The sequence below is a fragment of the Hordeum vulgare genome, chromosome 7H, assembly GCF_904849725.1.
Source record: "Hordeum vulgare subsp. vulgare chromosome 7H, MorexV3_pseudomolecules_assembly, whole genome shotgun sequence".
Lineage (NCBI taxonomy): Eukaryota > Viridiplantae > Streptophyta > Magnoliopsida > Poales > Poaceae > Hordeum > Hordeum vulgare.
In genome coordinates this window covers 103,797,900-103,806,306 of record NC_058524.1, presented here as the reverse complement: position 1 = coordinate 103,806,306, position 8,407 = coordinate 103,797,900, and positions in this window count along the sequence as shown.

Here is an 8,407-nt window from a genome sequence, read left to right as displayed (position 1 = left end):
CGTCACAGCGGTGTGCAGGCACAATGATCCCTAAGATGCCACTAAGGCCAACGTATTCTCATCACGCCCTCACACAATGTGAGATGCCGTGGTTCCACTAGTGGTGCCCTTGAAGGCGGCGACACAACCTTTACAAACAAGGTTGGGGCAATCTCCACATCTGAATTGGAGGATCCCAATTGAACCACGAAGCTTTGCCATAATGGAATATAGTTTCAAACACCTAAAAGTAACAAGATTTACAAGGGATTAATGGGGGGAACAAGTTTTCTCTTGGTGGAAGAGTAGATCAAGGCCTTCTCCTCCAAACCCTAGAGCATCAACAAGAATCAATGGCTAGGGAGAGAGATCGAGAAAGATTGACCTTAGGAGCAACAATGGAGCTTGGAGAGGGGAAATGTAAGTTCTCTTGGGGGAACAAGACCTATAATTATTGTCGGAAGAATCTTGCTATTTTTTCGCCGAAAGTCACACTTAAGCGGCACTACTATGCACGGGAGCGTTACTTCCACTTGCATGGAAGTACCGGCCACCACAGGCAAAAGAGAATGGCCTGGGATGTGCTGGTTTCGCAGGAGCGACACTACCGCCCAACAACAAGCGGTACTTCCGCCCAACATGGTTGATAGGGACCAACGATGCTAGAAGGAAAAAAAATAAGTGGAAGAAAGAATGGAAGGGGAGGGCAGCAGTACCGATGGAGCGGTACTACCGCTCTCCCCAAGCGGTACTTCCACTCAAAGTGAGAAGAGTCCCCGAAGATGCTAGAGAAGAAATCTAAGCGGAAGAGGGGCCGGACCTGGAGGGCGTAGTACCTCTCGGGTGGTACTACCGCTCCATAGAGAGGTACTTCCTCTTAAGCCACTCTCAAGCCCTAAGGAGTAGAACAAAAGGTCCATTGTGCCGGGAACATGATGGGTTGTAGGTGTGTACGTATTTGTTCCTCCCAACCTCTCCATACACGGATACCCCTTGATAGTACGAGTTTACCTATGACTCAAGTCCACCAACACTAAATCAATAGATAAACATTGTTTTCTCTTTCAACAACTGAGGGGTAAATAATCGTCTCGTGCCTCCTGATAATCTCTGAAAGTTTACTCCACATGATTAGTCCGCAAGGGGCGTCATCATCAACCACCAAAACTATTTAGGATAAACTATGCTCTTAGAATCTCCCTCTTTTTAGTGGGTTGATGACAATACGGGATTTGCCATAACATGAATAAATAGAAATACTTAGGCAAACCCAATATCTACAAAATATAGACAGGCCCCCCTAGATGTGTGCTCTATTTGAATAGGCTTTTGGAATGCAAAAAGCACACACTAGGACCAACACTCCCCCTATAGTCTATAACACAGCCATATACTTGCATAAACAGGAAATGAATTAAGCATGGATGCAAGTATAGGAAATATGAGCTCACATAATAACTAAAGTAGACATGACAAACTAGGAGAAATAACATATGTCTTACACCATACTTTAGTTCACCTATGTCTCAGTAACACAAACCAAATCAAGCATATAAAATGAGTTCATGAGAGGAAATAGCAGATAGAAGATAAAGTGCTCGTGACTTGGCAAATCCGAACTAAACACTCTCCCCCTTTGGCATCAAGACATCAAAAGGGGCAAAGAGGATGAAAACACGCAAAAGTGATGGTGAGCTCAGTCATCCTCAGCATCATATCCATTGGACTCATCAGAAGCTGCAGACACCTCCTCCTCAGACTCACACCATGGACAGTGCGCCTTGATCAAGTCCTACTCATCAGTGGTCTAGTTCTTAGAGCCGCTCTAGACATCAAGGCCAATCTTCCTCATGAACAGCTTGTTATGACTGTGTGCCTTCTTGGCGTCAACATGTGTCTTATACTGTCGCTTAACCTGAAAGTAGAGAAGATCCTTCATCCTCTTCCTTAGATTAGATGCCCATGGAGGTTTAGTCTCAGGCATGGGTACAAACTCATAGTATGGCTCTGGCTCATCATTAGAGTCAGCGGGGGCAGTCTGAGGAACCGCGGGTGGAACGCCCCAATTATCCTTCACATGGAGCTTGAGAATACCATGATGGACCAAATGAATAGTCACCAAAGGCTTTGTGGGAAAGGTAGCAGATCATGTATCCTCAATAAGCTTATAGAGATAAGGGCCATAAATTGGCACTTTCTTCTTGTCAAATACGGCTGAACGCAGCTCAATCCACATAATGTTGGAAGCATCCAAAGTAGACTCACGGTACCGCTCCTGGAAGAAGAGAAGTAACAGGTTCACAAGATAGGAATGCACGTGGTCCTTGTTTCCAACACGAGGAAACACCGAGTGTTGCGGAAGATCCGGTGCATGATATCCAAAAAGGGATGAGCTCAGTGCGATCACCCTTGGTAGTCTTCACAACCTTGTAGTGACGGATAAGCTTGGACTTGTGAATAGCTGCAACACCCTCAGTGTAAGGTCTAAGTCCAATAGGCTCATCCAGGCCACATTTAGTGTAGCCCATAGATTTCATGAAGGACTTTCAGTCAGAGTCCAATACAAGGCCACCAACCATCCAAGTTAGGCTCCTCTCTTCATTCTGGTGAAAGTGAACGGTGGCATAAAATTGAGCCACAATCTCGCTCTCAAAGTCCTTGTTGAAGCTGGTGGTAGGGACAAGACCCCGCTGCTGACAGTGAGCACGAGCTTTAGGACAATATTTAGAGTGAGGACGGGAGGCCATGTGCCCTGTATCAGTAGACATGGCATCCACAAAGACATTCGTACTTCGCTATATAATCCTCATATAAATGAGAGCTTGAGCCTTTGTTATAGAAAGGAAGCCCAACAAGAGCCTCGTCCTGAGGAAGGCAATAGGGATCCTGCATACAAAAAGCCATAAATTCTTCTTCAGCCATATCTTGAGGCTCTTTGGTGGACTTATTTATGTTGTGAGTCTTCTTCACAGACTGTCGTTGCGGTTGAGCACTAGAACTAGCCTCTGCCTTGTCAGATGTGTGGTGACACTTGGAGCCACGGCTAGGGTTCACGTGATGAGCAGCAGGAGGAGATCTACCATCACGTGGAACTCACAAGAACATGGTTAAGAAAAATAGGTGAAAAAGATCTGCATAAGCCAAGGAATCAAACAAAAGAGAATAGATAGAAGCAAAGGAAAATTTTGGTTTTGTAGCCCGAGCGATAGTACCACGGGTGCAGGAGCAGTACTTCCGCTACATCGGTAGTACCGGTAGGGCATGGGCGGTAGTACCGCCCGGACGAAAGAAAACGTCCGCGGTAAGGGAACGACAGTGTCGTAGCCCTAGACCCCAACAATCCGGTGACTACTGATACGTCTCCAGCTTATCTATAATTTTTTTATTGTTCCATGTTGTTATGTTATCATTCTTGGATGTTTTATAATCATTTTATAGCAATTTATATCATTTTTTGGGACTAGCATATTGACACGGTGAGTAGTGTTAGTTGTTTTTTTTTCTGTTTTTTTCCTTTGAAGAAAATCCATATCAGACGAGGTCCAATTGCCACGAAACTTTACAAAGATTTTTTGGACCAGATGGAATCTTGGGGGCCAATATTGAGCAGTAGCGAAGGACCAGGGAGCCACTAGACACCACGAAATGCCAGAGGCCCCTGGCGCGGCCTTGTGTCTAGTGGGGCTCTCCGGAAGCTGTTGCATCGCCTCTGAGCTCTATAAATACCTCAATATTCCCGAAATCCTAGAGGAGTCAACGAAAAAATCATTTCAGCCGCCGCAAGTTGCAGAGCCACGAAAACCAATCTAGAGTCTTTTCCACACAAGAACACGATCATGGAGGGGTTCACCATCTCCATTAGTGTTCCTCCCATGATGCGTGAGTAGTTCATATCAGACCTATGTGTCTGTAGGCACTAGCTAGATGGCTTTCTCTCTCGTCTTGTTTCTCAATACAGTGGTCTCTTGGAGATCCATATGATGTAACTCTTTCTTTTGTGGTGTGTTTGTTGGGATCCGTCAACTTGTGAGTTTACGATCAGATCTATGAAAACATATTCATGCTCGATTATTATAGCCTCTCCCCCACTTCACAACAAAAAATTCTTTTTTATTTTCCATCTTTCCTTTGTCGTTCTCTTGCCGGATCTCTTGTTTGCTTGTGTTTTTGCTAGTTGTAATCATGAGTGATTTTGGTATGGCAGAAACAAATGATGGCAGGACTCCCAAAATTGGACATCCTAGTAACCTGGATGGTAAAACTTTTGTTTTGGGGCAAGGCAATGTTATGGGAAAAGAAGCTATCCAGGAATTCTTTAATTGTGTTCGGACATTGACTTGTGATAATGCTCCTATACTTAAACTGACCAAAACTTATGCGGAAGCTATGTCAGCACTTGTTCTGAAACTTGAAAATAGATTTATCTATACTCATCCTACTTTGCAAAGATTGTTTTATGAACTACCCATTATAAAGGACCCTAAAGCTAAGAAGATAGCCACCCTTGTTCTTATGGATGAACTTGATCATACAATTCGGGAATCTTGGGAAATCTTTGATTTTTATGGTATGAACCGTGAAAATCCGATAGTAGACGAAATTCTCTATAATAGTGATTATGTTTTGAGACATTTTCTCGATGATAATCAGATCTTTGATGATAACCTTAAAAAGGAAATTCATATTTTAGATATGATTCAGCAAGTTTTCAACAAAGTTAATCAACAATATTCTTGGACTGTTGCCGGTAATCAAAGGGGATACGTAGATGGACAACTTCAAAATGCTAAAATTTCTAGGGATAATGTGTTTCAAGTTATTTTGAGAAATCTCGTGATAAGGATGCATCTACGAAAACTAAAGATGATAATACATGAATTTATCTTATATGCCTAGCTAGGGGCGTAAAACGATAGCGCTTGTTGGGAGGCAACCCAATGAATAAAATTTATTTTCATTTTTGTTTTCTGTTCTTGACTGTTTGCACAATTATGTTACTAATATAATTGTGATTTGTTTCGTTTTATTTAGTGTCTGTACCAAGCATAGCCTTTAGGATCATGCGGGGTATTAGTTGATGTCATCCTGCTGTAAAACAGAAACTTGTGTGTCCAGTAGAGAAATTCCTAAAAATCATAGAAATGTCAAAAGTGTCTGAATATTTTACACAAGATTAATATAAAAATTCCCTACGGTGTCCTATGTTTTTCGTATTTTTGGAGTTACAAAAGTATACGTATTTTTTGAATCTTTACAGACTATTCTATTTTTAACAGTTTCTATTTTCTTTGTGTTATGTACTTATTTAAATGATTATACGGTTTATATTGGAGGGCATAATCCATGGTATAGTTATAATATAGTAGGTACAATGAAAAAAATGGAATACGTTTTCAACAGTACCTATAGTAAGGTTTGGTTTTTCTTATACTAATAGATCTCAAGACATTTTGTTGAGTTTTCTAGGATTGAAGTTTTCAAGTTTTGAGTGAGATCACAATGGATGAAGGAATAAGGAGTGATAAAAGCCTAAGCTTGGGGATGCCCTATGGCACCCCAACATAATATCCAAAGAGTACCAAGCATCTAATCTTGGGGATGCCCTAGAAGGCATCCCCTCTTTCTTCTAAGAACGCTCGGTAATTCTACTTTGAGCTATATTTTTATTCGTCACATATCATGAGTTTTGCATGGAGCGTCTCATATCATTTGTGTCTTTTCTTTATTTGCTGGTTAGTTTTTCATAATAAACCTTGCTGGACACACCCATTTGAGAGAGCTAAATTATGCTATGATTTGTTAGAATCGCTCTTTATGCTTCACTTAATTTTTTTGAGTCATGGAATTGCTCAATTACTTCACTTTTATCTTTTTGAGCATGGTGGTGTTGTTATTTTGAAGAAATTTACTCTCATGCTTCACTTAGATTATTTTTATAGTTGCTGAAATTTTGAAGAAATCCTCTCTTGGTACACTTTTATAATTTTGAGAGTTGAAAATTTTAAAGAAACTTGTGCTCTCGTGCTTCACTTATACTTGTTTGAGAGCTTGTTATCTGCATTAGCAATTTGCTTTTAATAAAAATTAATCTCAAAGTGATGAATGTCTAGGAAAGATATAATAAAAACTCTCATGAATATCATTGGATATTAAGCTTGATTCTTTGCAATAGTTTTGCGATATGAAAATAGTAATATGTGGGTTATGTTGATGAGTAGTTATGCTCTAGTAAGAATATTGTTGTTAAGGTTTTTGATTCCCTATGCATGCAAATGAAGTCAATAATTATGCTATCAAATTACATCCTACTTGTGTTGAATTATTCGGTGTTAGTTATGTTTAATGTTCATTTTTGTTCCTTCACTGGGCGCTTGTCAATCTATTTGCTAGCCTTCACGTGCACTAAGCGGGAATGCTTCTTGTGCATCCAAATACTAAACCTAAAGTTGTGCCAATGTGTCCACCATACCTAGATATATGCGGTATTTCAACGCCGTTCCAAGTAAATTTGCAAGTGCCCACTCTAGTTTTCAAAATAAAATTTTGTTTTGTGTGCCCGTACCGCTCATGAAGTGGCGAGGGGTGGCCGATATCTGCCATGTTAAATAGTTTATTCGCAAGATCAGTGTTTATTCACTTGTCATTGTACAAGAGTATGGCGGTAATAGGGACGCCCAGTCCAAAAAATAAAAAATATATTTTATGTTGTCAAATACTAAATTCCTTGGAAAGTATTGGTATGGACGGCACCGGTAGATACGGCTAGTTGTGGAATCTGAAAGAATGGTGGAAAAGGAATAAACTTTATTTTCAGTTTGGGAACCGCCTATAATTTGTTTAGCATGGAAGATATTCGAAACTCTTAAGTGTTCTCATTGAGAGGAAAAGCATGCCACCCTAAAAAATGATCTCTAAGTTTTTCACTATGACCTATGGCACCTCTACAAATCCCCGCTTCCTTCTCCTAGACTCCAGTGTAGAAAAATATTTCTCACTGATAGACTCATCTTGATACAGAAAACTAGTAGTACTTAATATTAAACAGGTAGAGCAGAAGTTGCTCTACAATTTATTACAACATGTCCAAGTCTCACACAGACGGATATGTTACAGTGGTAATGGGATAACTCTACTGTTCGTAATAAAAGGGGCACGTCACATCAGAGTAATGTGACATGACAAGTACTACTACTCGCCAGGCATCAGAGTGAGGCTTGACGATTTATTCGTGGCGGCGGTATAAATGAAATAATACAACGGCAGACTCCAGGATCGCAAGACTAACTCGGACTCCACTAGACATTGGACTAGCTATCGAACTCCATATCCATGAGGTCTCCTTCATCCATATTTGGCCACATTAATAAGCTAGTGAGTACTTCGGAAAGTACTCACAAACAGTTTGCACAAAAGATGATATGCATGTAGTCAATTATTAATATGCATGGTTCAGATCATAATTTATCAAATGGGTGTGTTAGAAATAAATTAGATTCATGGATAAATCGGGCGGTAATCCTCCCGGGATATCCTAATAGAAAGACAAAATGCACCGATTGGGTGTGTGGAGCGATGCCTCGAAAGGTTAACCAGGGTTAGTTTACCACCGTCGAGCGTCTGACTGACACCTCATACATGGCATAAAATAAATAACAAGCCACAAACGGGCGTCTTAGCAACACCATAGAGAGCACATAAAAATAAATAACAAGCCATAGTCGGGCGTCTTAGCGACACCGCAGAAAGGGCATAAAAATAAATAACAAGCCACAGTCGGGCATCCCAGCGACACCACAGAAAGGGCATAAAATTAAATAACAAGCCACAGTCAAGCGTCTTAGCGATAGCACAGAAAGGACATAAAAACAAATAAGAATTATCTGGGTCGTACAACCAACCTTCAGGATAATTTTTGAACCAAGAAGATAATAATAAAATATTCCACATTGCCGTTAGATATCCACAACCATTATTGTTCCACCACTTGTACTCCAAGGACCAACTCTGACACAGACAGTTGACTTGTCAAACAACCGTCCTTAACCGTGGACACGGCTACTCGAATAGTTTTGACTCTACAGAGGGTGTACCCTTTACCCATAGCTCACGGGTTTTGATAGTCCATATGACAAATCCCGCATATGGTATTTTTGAAGCAGACACTTAGAACCAACACACACCCATTTTACCCTCGCGAAACCCGGCTCCACCCGGACTACGCTGCCACAGCAAAATTATAAGACTGGGAGGCTCCGACCTCGACTAGAATGGGATCAAATTTATACCGCGCGCTACAAGGGAGTGCCCTCCCTCTTGGTCCCAAACCGGGAACACCCATGTCACCTGACCGGATAACTGAATTTAGTCCATGGCCATGGATACCTTCATCCTGGCCCCTCTACTTGGTGTGTGACTGATAATAGGCGTA